This window comes from Pongo abelii, chromosome 20 (genome assembly GCF_028885655.2).
Source record: "Pongo abelii isolate AG06213 chromosome 20, NHGRI_mPonAbe1-v2.0_pri, whole genome shotgun sequence".
NCBI lineage: Eukaryota > Metazoa > Chordata > Mammalia > Primates > Hominidae > Pongo > Pongo abelii.
Window position 1 is genome coordinate 21,150,345 of NC_072005.2, and position 18,575 is coordinate 21,168,919.

Sequence of the window (18,575 nt, forward strand, 5' to 3'; positions counted from 1 at the left end):
TGTTCTGACTCTCATGCCTGGCCAATGTCACAAGGGGCATTGTGACATATACCTGGGCCCAGCACTTAGATGATGTGACTCTTTAGCCTGAGCCCACCCCACAGGGAGTATTGTGACACATACCTGGGCTCAACACCTATGTGAGGTGTATATCTAACCTGGGCCAAGCCAACAGAAGAGATTGTGACAATATACCAGGGCTAAGCACCTAGACAATGTGTCTCTCTTATCTGGGACCTGCCCATAGCGGGGATTGTGACACATACCTGGTACCTAGGCGATGTAACTCTTCTGCCTGGGCCAAGGCCATAGGTGGGATTGTGATGTAGAGCTAATTCCACAACCTAGGTGATGTGAATCTCCAACATGAGCCCAAGCAACAGGAGGGATTGTGACACATACCTGGGCCCAGTACCTAGGTGATGTGACTCTCTTGCCTGGGACCTGCCAAACAGGGGATTTTAATATACCTGGGCCCCACACCTAGGTGATGTGACTCTTCTGCTGGGCCTCGACCATAAGAGAGATTGTGATATATACATGGGCCCAGCCTTCAGGTGATGTAGCTCTTCTGCCTGGGCCAGGCTCACGGGGGAAATTGTAAGATTTAGCTGGACCCAGCTCACAGGCAATGATGGCTCTCATACCTGGACCCAGTGAAGAGGAGACATTCTGACTCTCTTAGCTAGCCTTAAGGAAATAGGTAAGTTCATGGATCTCATACTTGTACAAAAGTCACTGAGAGGTTTGTGACTTTCAAGCATATCACATAAAACTCTCAGGTGGTAGAGTGTTATAACAGTGCCCATCACACAGGGGAGATTGTGGCTCTCATGCACACCCAGTTGAAATTTAGGATTGTTACTCTTACACATGGACACAGCTCACTAGCGAGGTCCCCAATTTTATAGCCAAACATACTTGACAGTTGGAATTGTGACTCTTCTATGTGAATCTTGACACAGGTGGGATGGTTATTCATTTTTGGACCAAGTCCACAGGCACGATCATGAGTCTCATACCTGGACCCAGCCAATAAGAAACATTTTTGGCCAGGTGCGTTGGCTCATGCCTGTAATCCCAACACTTTGGGAGGATGAGGTGGGCGGATCACGAGGTCATGAGTTTTAGACAGGCCTGGCCAATATGATGAAACCCTATCTCTACTAAAAATACAAAAATTAGCCAGGCTTGGTGGCACACACCTGTAGTCCCTGTTACTCGGGAGACTGAGGCATAAGAATCGCTTGAACCTGGGAGGCGGAGGTTGCAGTGACCTGAAATCGCACCATTGCACTCCAGCCTGGGTGACAAAGCGAGACTCTGTCTTGAAAAAGAAAAAAAGAAAAAAAAAAAGAAACATTTTGACTCTTCTGTTGGGCTTAAGGCCACAGGTAAGATCATGTGTCTATACCACATGCAGGTCTCAGGGAAGATTGCAGCTCTCATGCATGCTGTATAAAGCACTTGGTTGATACACAGAGTGTCATAAAAGAACCCAGCACACAGGAAAAATTGTGATTCTTGTATGCATACTCAACCAAATGTTAGAATTATCAGCCTCACACATGGACACAACCCACTGTTGAGGTTCTGAATCTCACACCCAGAGAAGTTGACAGTTGGAATCATGACACTCATACATGGATGGAGTCCACAGGTGTGATGGTTAATACTGAATGTCAACTTGATTGGATTGAAGAATACAAAGTATTGATCCTGGGAATTAAGGAGAAAATAACAAATTATCCCATAACATTTACTAACTATCTGAAGATAGATCCTCAGAAAATATATTACTGGATTAAAGGATGTCTACGTAAACTGTTCACAGTTACAGCCAGATGACTTTCCAAAAGGGCTGTAGCAGGTCCATCGGCACCGGCACTCTCTGATGCACCTGCTGCTCTGTATCTAAGCTCTCCTGCATATTGCATTCTTTTAATTTTTGTTGTCAGTTTGTGTCTATACGGCAAATAAAATCATATTGTTCCTTTCACTTTCAGTTTTTAAACTGACACGTTTGAGTCACCTTTCAGTTGTTTAAGACCTATTGAGATTTTCTCTTTTTTGAGTCATCTGCTCAGATCTTTGGCCCTGTGATGGGCATTCTCCCACCCTGGAGTTTTCCAGCATTTGCCCCTTTGCCAGTTCTGGGATTGTTGTAGTTCTTTCTCCAGACTCCCTTTAATATTAAAGAAAAAAAAGCAATTGGCCGGGCACAGTGGCTCACGCCTATGATCCCAGCACTTTGGGAGGCCAAGGTGGGCAGATCACGAGGTTAAGAGATCGAGACCATCCTGGCCAACATCGTGAAACCCCGTCTCTACTAAAAACACAAAACATAGCTGGGCATGGCAGTGCTCACCTGTAGTCCCAGCTATTCAGGAGCTTGAGGCAGGAGAATCACTTGAAGCTGAGAGGCAGAGACTGCAGTGAGCCAAGATCACGCCACTGCACTCCAGCCTGGCGACACGGTAAGACTCCATCTCAAAAAAAAAAAAAAAAAAAAGAGGATTTGCATGGGGAGAATCCAATGAAGGACAAATAAAATCTCAGAGAAATGAGCTCAACATAAAGCAAAGAAAATAGATTTGCTTTCAGAATTTTTGACATTTTTGCCTTTTTAGTAAATTATCAACGCTTTGGAAATTATGTTTTATTTCAATATTTTCCTTTTCTTTGCAAAATAGGTATACACCCAAACTCACAAAACACAATTACTTGCTCCATAACTCCTTTACTTCTAAGATTTATCCTTAGAGGAATATATTTGTATATTTTATCCTTGTAAAACAAGACTATCAGTCTGCATATATTTTGCAAGTCAGAGGTGACAGGTGCAAAAAAAGTGGAATAAAATTTTGTAAATACTCATTCAGTATTCAGAAATACATGGTTTTAAATTGTACTTTTATATAATCTTTATTATTACCATTATAATGGCCCTGTAGTTACAAAAAGAATAAAAATATTACCAATAGAAACAATATTCTTCAAATTGTTTGATGTTTAAAGTTATTGGAAAAAAGGATCTCTAAAAATGTTAGTCAACTATGTTAACCAATAGTGTATTGTTACCATCTGTTACCTATAAGCTTCAGTTAGGTTGGATAGGTTAACACTGGTCAAAGAATAATACTTTGTTCAATGCACAGTAGTAGAAACAAATTAAAAACAATTATGCTTAATTAAAACAAATTAAGTTCACACAGAATCTAAATTTTTTTAAAAATCCACTGTATCTTATTACTTTAGTAAGCAATTGGAAAAACAACATGAATTTAAGATCTAAAATGTTTCTCCCTTACTATAATGCATGGAATCTTACTCCAAAAACCTACCCCATGTATCACAATGCTGTTGTTAATCAACCACAAAGCACTTCTCCACTTAGAATCACTTGATATATCTTACATTTCAGTGTCTATGAAAAACTACATGAATGATGTTTGTCTAATAGAGATGTGCCTCATAGCTCTGATGAAGCAAAAACTAACCATGTTCTTTTGTATACACACTAAGAATGAAGGTATAACAAGTGATCTAAGAGTTGAATTGCAGCCGGGCATGGTGGCTCACGCCTGTAATCCCAGTACTTTGGGAGGCTGATGCAGGTGGATCACGAGGTCAGGAGTTCAAGACCAGCCTGGCCAAGATGGTGAAACCCCATCTCTACTAAAAAACTACAAAAATTAGCCAGGTGCAGTGGCAGGTGCCTTTAATCCCAGCTACTTGAGAAGCTGAGGCAGGAGAATCACTTGAACCAGGGCTGCAGAGGTTGCAGTGAGCCATGATTGCGCCACTGCACTCCAGCCTGGGTGACAGAGTGAGGCTCCGTCTCAAAAAAATGAAAAAGAGTTGAATTGCATCAATGTTTGCTTTCAAATAATTTTAATTTTTTAATGCAAAAAGTACACTTTGAATGTAATTATAACTCTCCAGAAGAAAAATCAATCTCCTCTTCCTTTTAAATGTACATACAAATAAATTAATTTTTTGGTAATTATGGAAACAAAGTCTTGCTATGTTACCCAGGCTGGTCTCAATCTCCTGGGCTCAAGTGTTTTTTCACCCTAGCCTCCCAAAGTGCTGTGATTACAGACATGAGCCATGGCACCTGGCCCTCAGTGATTTTCTAAGCTTCCCAATGACATAGCATATTGTAAAAATATACACAGTAGCCTGGGTGCGGTGGCTCATGCCTGTAATCCCAGCATTTTGGGAACCCAAGGCAGGCAGATCAGAAGGTCAAGAGGTTGAGACCATCCAGGCCACCATGGTGAAACCATGTCTCTACTAAAAATACAAAAATAAGCTGGGTGTGGTGGCATGTGCCTGTAATCTCAGCCACTCAGAAGGCTGAGGCAGGAGAATCACTCAAACCTGGGAGGTTGCAGTGAGCCGAGATTATGCCACTGCACTCCAGCCTGGCAACAGAGCAAGACTCTGTTTAAAATATATATATTATATATTATATAATATACTGCATATATATTATATATGTATATATGTTTTATATATATATATATGCAGTAAATACATTAAGCTATATTACCATAACAAATTTGGTCATGTAGTGTTTAAATTACCTATCTCAATTTATGTTAAAAAAATGAAAATCGGGGCAGGTGCGGTGGCTCATGCCTGTAATCCCAGCACTTAGGGAGGCTGAGGTGAATTGATCACCTAAGGTCAGGAGTTCAAGAACAGCCTGACTAACATGGTGAAACCTCATCTCTACTAAAAATACAAAATTAGCTGGGCATGGTGGCAGGCACCTATAATCCCAGCTACTCAGGAGGCTGAGGCAGGATAATCACTTGAACCCAGGAGGCAGGGGTTGTAGTGAGCCAAGATCGTGCCATTGCACTCCAGCCTGGACATCAAGAGCGAAACTCCATCTCAAAAAAAAAAAAAAAAAAAAAAACCCTGAAAATTAAAAAAAAAATAGATTTTCTTACATTTCGAGAAATACTTAGTGTTCTGATAAAGTTACTGAGTATAAATATCTCTAGAAACACATGTGAAACTGTCACAGAATAGAAATTCATAAAGTAGAAAACACACACCTTTATCTGGTGTTCTTGAGATTTTGAAACCAAATTTCAATATCACTACTGCTTTCACACATTTCAGCAATGATGTAGAAAGGATTTAAAATAGTTTCATACAGAGTTTCTCAAAAAAAAAGACAAATAGTCTCATGTCCCCCAATAGCAATGGAAGACCTGTCAGATTATTCAACTTCTTATAAACCATAAGATGGTCTTCAGCTCTAAGTATAAACTTGAAGAAAGATTAAATTAAAGTAGAATTCTTGGGGGATTTAAGACGATGGGACAGAAGCTGTCCCACTATTTGGGTATGAGAAAAAAAATCAGGCATTTTAGAAACTATTTCCATTGGAGTAGAGCTTCCTAAACCACATTTTATGGTCTGGCTTTCTTCTTCACCTTTGGACCTCACCTGTGTCATCTTCTTTCACTTCCACCTACGTAGGTGCTAGCTATGGTCTCTTGTCTTTTTAAATTCCAGGATTCTTTCCTTTGCTTCAGAGAGTTGATCAGGCCCAGATTAGACACAGCAAGATCTGTTTTATTAGAAAAAGGTAACATGAGTTTTGCTGGATTCTCCAATTACCAGACTAGTAGTTAGTACTGTGCTTACTAAAGAAAGAGAATATTACAGATAATATAAAGTTAATATCAAAATACCTTTTCTTTGACAGAATGTTTAGAATATTTAGAAAGTATTTTAAATCTGTGGGTCCTTAGCTCCACTACCCAGTAGTACTACTGAATCAAAAGCTGGTGGTGAAAACTGGATTTTGAAATATGAGCAACATTTTATGCTACTAAATTTCTATAATTACCACTAGAGTGAAGAATGTCAGTCATTCAAGAAACAAAAAGGTTAATGTCAAAATAAAACATATTGGGCCAGGCGCAGTGGCTCAAGCCTGTAATCCCAGCACTTTGGGAGGCCGAGGTGGGTAGATCATGAGGTCAAGAGTTCAAGACCAGCCTGGCCAACATGGTGAAACCCCATCTCTACTAAGAATACAAAAATTAGCCGGGCATGGTGCTGCATGCCTGTAATCCCAGCTACTCGGCAGACTGAGGCAGAAGAATCACTTGAACCCAGGAGACAGATGTTGCAGTGAGCCAAGATTTTGCCACTGCATAATTTTTTTATTTTTTGAGACAGTTTTGCTCTTGTGCCCAGATTGGAGTGCAGTGCCACAATTTTGGCTCACTGCAACGTCCACCTCCTGGGTTCAAGCGATTCTCCTGCCTTAGCCTCCTGAGTAGCTGGAATTACAGGCATGCGCCACCACGCCCCGCTAATTTTGTATTTTTAGTAGAGATGGGGCTTCACCATGTTGGTCAGGCTGGTCTTGAACTCCTAACGTCAGGTGAGCCACCCACCACGGCCTCCCAAAGTACTGGGATTACAGGCATGCGCCACCACGCCCAGCCAAAAAAAATTCTTTTTTTATACTAACAAATTCCCAAAATTTTCTAGAGAGCAGGGACCTAAAACTATTCATTGAAAGCAAAATTATGTTTAGGAATATGGAGCATATTTTTATGTTTGTTGGCTTCTTGTAAGTTTTCTTTTGAGAAGTATCGGTTTATGTCTTTTGCTCATCTTTGTGGGGTTATTTATTCTTCTTTAATTAAGTTTTTTTAATAGGTTATGGAAATTAGAGTTTTGTCAAATGCATAGTTTGCAAACATTTAATCTCATTCTGTAGGGTGTCTGTTTACTCTGTTGATAGTTTCTTTTGCTGTGCAGAAGCTCTTTAGAATAGTTAGGAAGTTGGGAAATTGTCAATTTTTGTTTTTCTTGCTTACTTTTGGAGATTTAGTCAAAAATTCTTTGTGAAAGCCAATGTCAAAAAAAGATATTTAGTAGGTTTTTATGTAGGATTTTTATAGTTTGATGTCTTCAACTTAAATCTTTAATTCATCTTGTGTTAATTTTTTGTATATGGCAAATGGTAGGGGTTCAGTATTATCTAGTATTTTTTTTCTGCATATGGTTAGCTGGTTATCCCAGCACCATTTATTAAATAGACAGTCTTTTTTCCATTGCTTATTTTTGTCAATGTTGTCAAAAATTATATGGCTGTAGGTGTACAGCTTTATTTCTGAGTTTTGTATTCTGTTCCATTGGTCTCTGTCTGCTTTTATACAAGTAACATGCTGTTTTGGTTCCTGGAGCCATATAGAATAGTTTAAATTTGGGTAGAGTGGTGTCTCTGGCTTTGCTCTTTTTGCTTAAGATTGTTTTGGGTATTTACGTTCTTTATTGTTTTATATAAATTTTAGAATAGTTTTTTTTCTAATTCTCTGAAAAATTTTATTGGTAGTTTGATAGAGATAGCATTGAATCTGTAGATTAATTTGGCCAGTGGGGTCATTTTAATATTGATTCTTGTAATCCATGTGAATACAATGTACTTCCATTTGTTTATGTCATCTATGATTTCTCTTAGCAGTATTTGTAGTCCTCTTTGTGATAATCATTCACCTCCTGGGTTATATGCATTCTTAGGTATTTTTTTGTGGCAAGTTAAATGGGATTGAGTTCTTGATTTGGCCCTCAGCTTCAATAATATTGGTGAATAAAAATGACTTTTGCGTATTGACTTGGTATTCTGAAACACCACTGAACTTGCTGAGAAGTTCCAGGAGCTCTTTAGTAAAGTTATTAGGGGTTTTTAGGTATCAAATTAGATAATCCATAGAAAGAGATAGTTTGAACTTTTTTTCCCATAATTTGGATGCCTTTTATTTCTTGTTCTTGACTGATTGTTCTGACGAGAACTTTCTATTATTAATATTTTGTCATTAAAAGTGAATAAAAATTCTATCACTCTCCTGCTTCTACTTCCCTTGACTCTTACATTACAGCCAAAAGAAATCTTTACATTTCTCATTTTGTTACAATAAAAATATGTATTTTACCAGAAAAATAAAACAAGAATATGTTAAAAAAAAAAACCAAAACATATATTAAATTTAAAATTTTCTACAATAAAATAAAATCAATTGAAACATGTAAAATAAAAGAAAGCAGCCAGGTGCAGTGACTCACACCTGTAATCCCAGCACTTTAGGAGGCCGAGGTGGGTGGATCACGAGGTCAGGAGTTTGAGACCAGCCTGGCCAACATAGTGAAACCCTGTCTCTACTAAAAATACAAAAATTAGCCAGGCCTGGTGGCACGTGCCTGTAATCCCAGCAACTCAGGAGGCTGAGGCAAGAGAATCACTTGAACCAAGAGACGGAGGTTGTGGTGAGCCAAGATTGCACCACTGCACTCCAGCCTGGGCAACAGAGAGAGACTCTGTCTCAAATAATAATAATAATAATAAATAATAAATAAAATAAAGCATAAATTTAGGCAAATAATATGAGCCAAGTGAAGAATGAATATCATCAGTAAGCATTTACTATAGCTTGTCTTATATTTTACACAAAGAAAATGAAAAGTGAACAGCTGTATGGTGATTTTACCATGATGTCACCAAACTAAAGCATATAAACATTTTGGCAGGGCACGGTGGCTCACGCCTGTAATCCCAGCACTTTAGGAGCCCGAGGCAGGTGGGTCACAAGATCAAGAGATCGAGACCTTTCTGGCCAACATAGTGAAACTCCATCTCTACTAAAAATACAAAAATTAGCTGGGCATGGTGGGGTGTGCCTGTAGTCCCAGCTGCTCAGGAGGCTGAGGCAGGAGAATCGCTTGAACCTGGAAGACAGAGGTTGCAGTGAGCCAAGATCACGCCACTGCACTCCAGCCTAGCGACAGAGCGAGACTCCATCTCAAAAAAGAAAAAATAAAATAAATAAATAAAATTTAAAAAAAAAAAAATATATATATATATATATACACGCACACATTTCTCCATAAAGAACTCTATTAAAAGTTTGTGGATATCAGTGCTCCTTGAACTTGGGCTGGGAGAGTAAAAAGCTACAGCCTTTTTTGAATTAAAAAAGGAGGCTATAAATATATATATCTATTGTGCTACACTTTACACCCTCATATTTTTCTGACTATAATAAAATACATGACTATCATAAGACATTCCAAATACATCAAACATCTTACACAAAATACAAAATTTTTCAGTAATTTTTTTTTTTTTTTTTTTGAGATGGAGTCTTGCTCTGTCACCAGGCTGGAGTGCAGTGGCGCAATCTCGGCTCACTGCAACCTCCACCTCCTGGGTTCAAGTAATTCTCCTGCCTCAGCCTCCCATGAAGCTGGGACTACAGGCACCCACCACCACACCCAGCTAATTTTTATATTTTTAGTAGAGACGGGGTTTCACCATGTTGACCAGGTTGGTCTCAATCTCTTGACCTCATGATCCACCCGCCTCAGCCTCCCAAAGTGCTGGGATTACAGGTGTGAGCCACCACACCTGGCCTGTTTTCAGTAATCTTACCCCTCAAGAAAACACAGAGTTCACAATTTTGAGTAGATTATTCAAGATCTTTTCTTAGGACAAACCCACCTTCTTTTTTTGTTTGTTTTGTTTTGAGACGAGGTCCCATTTTGCCACCCAGGCTAAGGTGCAGTGGTGTGATCATGGTTCACTGCAGCCTCAAATTCCTAGGCTCCGGTGATGTCGCTGCCTCAGTCTCCTGAGTAGCTAGGGCTGAAGGCACAAGCCATAATGCCCAGTTAATTGTTTTTTTTAGATGGAGTCTCACTCTATTGCCCAGGCTGGAGTACAATAGTGGAATCTCGGCTCACTGCAACCTCTTCTTCCCAGGTTCAAGTGATTCTACTGCCCCAGCCTCCCAAGTAGTTGGAATTACAGGTGCACACTACCATGCCTGGCTAATTTTTTGTATTTTTAGTAGAGACGAGGTTTCGCCTTGTTGGCCAAGCTGGTCTCGAACTCCTGACCTCATGATCCACCCACCTCTACCTTCCAAAGTGTTAGGATTACAGGCGTGAGCCACCACGCCCACCTTTTTTTTTCACTTGTGGCCAGGAGTTCAAGACGAGCCCAGGCAACATGGTGAAACCCCGTCTCTACTAAAAATACAAAAAAATTAGCCAGGCATGGTAGCATGCATGTGTAATCCCAGCTGCTCAGGAGGCTGAGGCAGGAGAATCACTTGAACCCGGGAGGCGGAGTTTGCAGTGAGTCGAGATCGTGCCTCTGCACTCCAGCCTCAGTGAAAGAATGAGACCCTGTCTCCAAAAAAAAAAAAACAAAAAAACCCAAACAAACAAAAAAACAAAGTGCAGGTGAGTGCTTCAAACTGAACACCTTAGAAGCCCTAGTCCATTGTGGATGCACTAAAGCCAAGGTTGTCACCAAAACTCAGTTCTCTGTTCTCCAGAGTCCAGGATCTGTAAAACTCTGCATTTAAAAAAGCTCTCAATATTTTTCCAGGGGAGACTGTGTTCATCTATATCCTATCTCTTCTCACCTTGATTCAAATCCTACCTGATCTAGTGGTGCTGTTTCTGGTTTTGAGCTTAGTTTTCTGTAATTCTCTCTCTTATTTGGATTGTGATCTGGTCCTAGTCAGAAAGGAAGTTTAGGTGACTCAAATCTCTCTAGATCCAGAGTCCCATAGTCTATTCCTGACTCACATTTGTTGGTCATTTTCTTAACTAAGGCTGTTCAGCAAGCATCAAGAGTTAATGAGAAGAATACGGTTCCAAGGGATCATTACTACAATTCTCAAAGCCACCTCAGGGCTACAAGCCATTTCTCATCCCCTATCTCAAAATAAAACCCTACCAAAGACACACAGCTTACTATCCCTCATTCCACCACTCTTCCTGATCTTAATATGAACAGCCCAAGTCCTTATCTGGCATTTGACTGCATTACTCACTGGAATGGGAAGAGAGCACCTTGTCTTTTTTCAAATAGTTTCTCCTCCTCATCTAAGCTTCTATCTGTAAAAAAGATTTGTTGAAAATGGAGTTGGCAAGTGGGGCCTTGGATGAAGAGGTAGAGAAGATCTTGGTCTTCAGTTTCCCATTCCATGTTGAAACTCAAATGAAATGTCCTCTCTCTTACACATCCAGACTCAGAATGCAGAGTGTTATGCTGGACTTGCCTTTTATAGGCCCCTGAGCTGGGCATGGCTCACTCTTATGACAAGAAATTTATTTCCTGGAGCCATTATAGCCTTCATAAGGAATGTTTCAGGCTGTGAGTTACTAGGTACCTAGACACACATAAGGGGAGATTTTTTTCAGGGTCCTGTCATATCACCAAAAACCAAAATAACAAAACCAGCCAGGTGAGGTGGCTCACGCCTGTAACTGAAGCACTTAGGGAGGCTGAGGTGGGTGGATCACCTGAGATCAGGAGTTCCAGACCAGCCTGGCCAACATGGCGAAACCTGTCTCTACTAAAAATACAAAAATTAGCCAAGTGTGGTGGTGAGCACATGTAATCTCAGCTACTTTGGAGGCTGAGGCAGGAGAATCGCTTGAACCCGGGAGGTGGAGGTTGCAGTGAGCCAAGATCATGCCATTGCACTGAAGCCTGGGTGACAAGAGTGAAACTCTGCCTCAAAAGAAAAAAAAAAAAAACAGTAGGCATGAAAATTGAAAGGCAAGAGACTCACCCCCTTTTGATTTCTGGACCTCTTTTTACCCAGAACTATTAAAAACCTTGGCTAGATTTTAAAATGCTAAATTAAACAGACCATATATTAACAGGTATATTTATATGTTACACATAAAGAAAATTACATAAAGGCCAGGCTTGGTGGATCACACCTGAAATCTCGCATTTTATGAGGCTGAGGCGGGCGGATCACTTGAGGTCAGAAGTCGAGACCGGCCTGTGACTGTAATCCCAGCTACTCGGGAGGCAGAGGTGAGAGAATCGGTTGAACCCAGGAGGCAGAGGTTGCAGTGAGCCGAGATTGCACGATTGCACTCCAGCCTGGGTGACAGAGTGAGACTCTGTCTCAAAAAAAAAAGAAAATTACATATACCATTAAAATTGTATACCTATATGTCACAATTTTTCAAATGCTTGGAAATGACATATCAAATTATAGTTGATTGTATTTGATAAATATACAATAAAATAAAATGCAGAACAACTGAACTCCAAATAGAATATACCTTTGTCTCTTGAATGTTGAAGAGATAGTTAAATCAAATGTGATCACATTGAATTGATCAGATAGGAGCCAGTGCTAACTCAATCAACTACTGATTCCTAAGGCAGCAAAGAGCCCAACTGGAGAAGGAAGCTTCTCCTCTACCTCACCCTCCCTCAGTCATCCTGGGTGCTACATTGTCTTCTGTAGAATTTGTTCAGCATTCACTATCTGAGCTGACAAATTTGGCTAGATTATTATCACAACCCTAACACATTTTGGTTATTTGTTCTTGTTTCTCTGTTTAAAATAGGTTGTGGATATGACTATTACATCATGAATCTTTTTTATTTTTATTTTTTGGAGATGGTGTCTTGCTCTGTTAGCCAGACTGGAGTGCTGTAGCACAGTCTCAACTCACTGCAACCTCCGCCTCCCAGGTTCAAGTGATTCTCCTGCCTCAGCTTCCTGAGTAGCTGGGATTACAGGCGCCTGCCACCACGCCCAGCTAATTTTTTGTATTTTTAGTAGAGACGGGATTTTGCCATGTTGGCCAGGCTGGTCTTGAACTCCTGACCTCATGATCTGCCTGCCTCGGCCTCCCAAAGCACTAGGATTACAGGCATGAGCCACCACACCTAGTCTACATCACGAATCTTTAGAAACCTGGTATGGTACTTGCCTGGGTCTAGTCCTAAAACTAATAAACAGATCCAAAAAACTGTTCCAACATTAACCTTTGAAAGCTGCCTGTGATGATACTGACTCATTGACCTCCTTTCTCCTCAATCCACAGAGAAAGTGCAAGAACCACCAGGTCTTAGGGCACATGGCCAGGACCAGGAGGTACCCAGTGAAGTGCTCTAATGTGGTCCTGTCCCACAGGCCCCTGAACCAAATAAGGACAAGCAGAGCCTCAAACCAGGGAAGGCTTGGCAACTGCAGACTCCAGGGCTCCTTACTAAGACTAACAGGAGGAATGAAGGCAAAGATGAGACACCTGCAGGGTTGAAACCATACCCAGACTTTGGAATTTTAGTGTCTCCTTCCTTACTCTGTGTCCACAGCCCTCTTTACCAGTGGCGAGAGAAACACAATAGAAATACATGAAGAGTCCAGGTGCGGTGGCTCAAACCTGTAATCCCAGCACTTTGGGAGGCCAAGGCGGGCGGATCGTGATGTCAGGAGATTGAGATCATCCTGGCTAACACGGTGAAACCCCATCTCTACTAAAAAATACAAAAAAAAAAAAAAAAATAGCCAGGCATGCCTGTAGTTCCAGCTACTCAGGAGGCTGAGGCAGGAGAATCGCTTGAACCTGGGAGGCGGAGGTTGCAGTGAGCTGAGATTGTGCCACTGTGCTCCAGCCTGGTGACAGAGCAAGACTCGGTTTCAGAAAACAAAACAACAACAACAACAAAAAAAAAAACATGAAGAGCCCAGGATACTCCAGAGTTCCTCTCTCAGGAGCTCATTCTATTCCTGGAGGATCATTGTGAGCAGGTGTATGAGGATACCTTGAAACTGCATGTGGCAGGCACAATTGCAGTAGATTACAAATGAAAGCCCATCTTGACTGGAAATGAAGAAACCATGCAAGGATGCTTGGAGTCGGGGGCTGGATCTGACATGAAGGCAGAAGATACCTTCACAAAGTTCAAAAGACCTTCAATGCTTTCCTCACAGCAAAATATAAGCAAGGACTGTGCCCTTGCTGTTCCTTCCCTGAGTAGTGACAGAAAGTTGAGACACATACAAACACTTAACATAGTTTATTCAGCAAGCAAGAAAAGCTTGGGAGGAAGATTGTACTCCAGAATTTGTGCAGGAGATGTGAACTGAAGCATCAGCAAAACTGAAAAGTAATGAGAAAATCTGGTGGCTCTGAGGTGTTTTTTTCCCTTTGTTTCCTGCTTAGTTGTTCGTCATGGATCCCCTGACTTGTTTTACTCCTGTGCCCTTTACGATTGAGTGATGATCATCTTAAAAGCCAGGATAATCAACTGGGTGCAGGGGGGTCAAGCCTGTAATCCCAGCACTTTGGGAGGCCGAGGCGGGTGGATCACCTGAGATCAGGAGTTCAAGACCAGCCTGACCAACATGGTGAAACACCATCTCTACTGAAAAATACAAAAATTAGCCTGGCGTGGTGGTGCATGCATGTAGTCCCCACTACTCAGGAGCCTGAGGCAGGATAATCGCTTGAACCTGGGAGGCAGAGGTTGCAGTGAGCCAGGATTGCACCACTGCACTCCAGCCTTGGTAACAGAGAGAGACCCTGTCTCAAAAAAAAAAAAAATCAGGATGATAAAAAATATTTTTCATATATGTGTACCTTTCTTTTTACTCTTCCTCCTCCTCCTCTTCTTCTTCTTCTTCTCCTTCTTCTTCTTCTTCTCCTCCTCCTCCTCCTCCTCCTCCTCCTCCTCCTCTTCTTCTTCTTCTTCTTCTCCTCCTCCTTCTCCTCCTCCTCCTCCTCTTCCTCCTCCTCCTCCTCCTCTTCTCCTTCTCCTGCTGCTGCTGCTGCTTTTTTGGATTCTTCTGCTTCTGTTTTCTTTTTCTCTTTGCTATTATGTACATGCCCACCAACAACATGCTAGTATGGGGATTTCTGCACAGATGCTCAAGTGTTTTATGAGATGCCTTCCAGGAGGTAGAGTCCTTTACGTAAGATCATGTGTCTTTCCACACTTGATACATATTTTAAAATTATCTTTCAAAAAGTAATTGGCCATTTATACTCCCTACAAGCATGCACAAAACAGCAGGTTTCCTTTGGTAACATAGAGACGGTATTGAGGAACATTTAAATTTCCAAACTGATGGTCACACAAACTCACATATTTTGTAATTATTTTTTAACCACCATTAAAGTTGGATGCCTCTTTATGTAGATAATGACAATTTTTATTTTTTTTACTGTGAAATGTTATTATAGGTACTGTGTCTTTTTGTAATTGAGTTTGTAATTTTGCTCTTAATTTTCAGGGGTGGCTAACACCTTTTATTTGAACACCATATCTCCCACATCATTCTAGTAGGGTAATGCCTGTACACAAATCCTGAGAATAGATTTGTTCTGAATCTGTTGTCATGAGTTAGCCAGAAGTCAAGAGACCCAGAGTGTCATCCAGCCACCTAGCAGGGCCTCTCATCAAGTCATGAGCTGGGCTCTCTCTTAATTCATGAACAGCTGAAGAATTGAAGGTGGATTTATTAATTGGTCCCATGCTTTACCTAACCACTTGGGCCAGGACTCAACCCTCTTTGCCAAGCCGACTATCAACAGGCTTGAAGTTTGCTCTCATAATGTACCCTAGCATGCCACCAAGACACCTGTCCTGGCCACTAAACCTGTCTTATGGTTGTCTTGGTATAAATGCAAACTCAGATTGCTTGCTGTCGAGCATGTATGTGGCCAGGACAGCAAATCTAGCATTCAGGAAAGAGGCAAGAGGCCTTCCCAGACTCCCAAATGAACTTTTCAGAATTTTCCAAAAATGCTGAGACTCAGTACTTTCCAGACCCCACTCTCCAAAAGAATCATAGATGGGATCTGGGAGCCATTCAGACACTCAAGCCTCCTCTGCAGTGAAAATGAACTTGGACCTAAAGAGGCAACCCTTTGTCCACAGGTCACCAGGAATGCTGAACATTGATCACCTCCCTCCCCATGGGAGACCTTACCTGCGTTCCATCAAAGCTCATATTGTTTCCCAACCTCCACAATCCAGACATGTTCTAGAGTAATCTCTCAGAATTGTCTTGAGATGGGACAAGGGATGGTGGAGCTCCAGGTTCAGAATGGTGGCATCATCTTCCCTCCTGAGAAGTTTGCACCTGCTAATCAGAGCCCTTACCTCTTAGGGGGCTTAGCCCATGTCCAAGGAAGTACCCCCTAACTGGATCTCCCAGTCTCTTCCTCCTCTAAGGAGAGTGCCCATGAGACCCTCTATGCTAGGGAATACATGACCTCCATTCTTACATAACTTGGTTGACTGATAAACTGATACCCTGAGAAACAAGAAGATGCAGGGAGCATCTTGGTTCTGGTTAATCTGTGCTCCTTAGCTGAGGTGCCTGTGCAAATGCTGGAACCCAAAAGAATATTGGGTAGTAGACACACAGACACTGCCTAATAAAATTATGTAAGTTTATGTTTAACATAAATAGAATTTATAACGTTATATAAAAATGTTGTTACTTAATTTTATAAGAAAATTCAGTCAGATTTTTATAAAGGCATTACAATCTAATTTTAATGAGAAGCTATGAAAATTATGTAAACTTGGTGTGTAAATGACTGAATTTTGGGTAATTCTGCAAAGGCCAACTATGAATGTGAGTCATTGTTAACCAAATGCTCTTACAGGTACCATATTGCACACCTGTTTTAATTTGTTCTTTTATCTGAGGTCAATTTTTCTTAATTTTATTTATCAAATTTTATACACTTTAGATAAAAGAAAGCTTTGCAGTTACTATATGCTCTGTTGGTCTCTAGTTTGTTATAAATACAAAATTTCAGGCAAGATACAGGTATGTTGTATCCAAATCTGGATTTTACATATTTCCAGGTGATTCACATGCACATTAATGGTTGTTATGTTGGAGTAATTCTATTCTTAAAAGGGAAAATAATTATATGGGTGTACTGGTTTGTCAAAAAGGTATAACTAAGATGGTATGTTTCAATGCATATACATCCTATCTCATACACACACAAAAAAAAAAAACTGAGAAAAAAGTGGAAATGGGGAATAGATTGAAGTAGAGATTAAACAAAAATGACACATAGGCCAGGTGCAATGGCTCATGCCTGTAATCCCAGCACTTTGGGAGGCTGAGGCAGGCAGATAACCTGAGGTCAGGAGTTCTAGACCAGCCTGACCAACATGGTGAAATCCTATCTCTACTAAAAATACAAAAATTAGGCCAGGCGTGGTGGCTCACGCCTGTAATCCTAGCACTTTGGGAGGCTGAGGCGGGCAGATCATGAGGTCAGGAGATCGAGACCATCTTGGCTAACATGGTGAAACCCCATCTCTACTAAAAATACAAAAAATTAGCCAGGTATGGTGGCATGCACCTATAGTCTCAGCTGCTCAGGAGGCTAAGGCAGCAGAATCGCTTGAACCTGGGAGATGGAGGTTGCAGTAAGCCGAGATCATGGCACTGCACTCCAGCCTGGGCAACAGTGAGACTCTGTCACAAACAAAACAAAACAAAACAAGACAAAAATTAGCCAGGCATGATGGCACGCTCCTGTAATGCCAGCTACTCAGGAGGCTGAGACAGGAGAATCGCTTGAACCCAGGAGGCGGAGGTTGCAGTGTGCCAAGATTGTGCCATTGCACTCCAGCCTGGGTGACAGTGAGACTCTGTTTCAAAAAAAAAAAAGACACACAATTAGCAGATATTGAGGTTGAGCCTCAGTCTATTATGCTATTATGGTTATTGTGTAAATGTTTAAAGTATTCTGAATAAAACACATGTATGAAGAGATAAAGTTGATCTACAACATTAGCTCTTAAGATTGTGGTTCCTGGCTAAGCACAATGGCTCACACCTGTAATCCCAACATTTTGGGAGGTCAAGGTGAGCAGATCACTTGAGGTCAGGAGCTTGAGACCAGCCTGGACAACCTGGTGAAACCCTGTCTCTACTAAAAACACAAAAATTAGCCAGGCATGGTGGTTCACACTTGTAATCCCAGCTACTCGGAAGGCTGAAGCATGAGAATTGCTTGAACCTGGAAGGTGGAGGTTTCAGTGAGCCGAGATCATGCCACTGCACTCCAACCTGGGCAACAGAGCAAGACTCTATAAAAAAAAATTGTAGGGAGTGGACAAGATGGCCAAATAGAAACAGATTTAATCTGCAGCTGCCAACAAGAGACCAATGCAGAAGGCGGGTGATTTCTACATTTCCAACTGAGGTACCCAGTTCATCTCATTGTGACTGCTTAGGCAGTGGGTACAACCCACAGAGAGTGAGCAGAAGCAGGGTGGGGTGTCACTTTACCCGGGAAGTGCAAGGGACCAGGATCCTCCCTACCAACAGCTAAGGGAAGCCATGAGGAACTGTGCTGCCCAGCTGGGTTACTATGCTTTTCCCACAGTTTTTGCAATCTGAGATCAGGAGATTTCCTCCTATGCCTGCACGACTAGGGCCCTGAGTTTCAAGCACAAAACTGGGTGGCTGTTTGGGCAAACACTGAGCTCGCTGCAGGAGTTTTTTTTTCATACCCCAGAGGCACCTGGAACCCCAGCGAGACAGAACCGTTCACTCACCCTGGAAAGGGGGCTGAAGCCCTGGAGCCAAGTGGTCTCTCTCAGCAGGTCCCCCTCCCACAGAGCCCAGCAAGCTGAGAACCACTGGCTTGAAATTCTCAGTGCTAGCACAGCAGTATGAAGTTGACCTGGGCGATTGAGCTTGGGAAGGGCATCCACCCCCATTACT

General features: G+C 41.5%; 1 long non-coding RNA gene across 1 annotated transcript; it reads left to right on the forward strand.

Annotated features, from left to right (window-relative positions):
* Nucleotides 1-278: 278 nt before the first annotated feature.
* LOC134760704 (uncharacterized) lies at nucleotides 279-13,696 on the forward strand. Its single transcript, XR_010138595.1, has 2 exons — nucleotides 279-703; nucleotides 12,910-13,696. It is a non-coding gene; the product is annotated as an uncharacterized LOC134760704 (long non-coding RNA).
* Nucleotides 13,697-18,575: the final 4,879 nt, after the last annotated feature.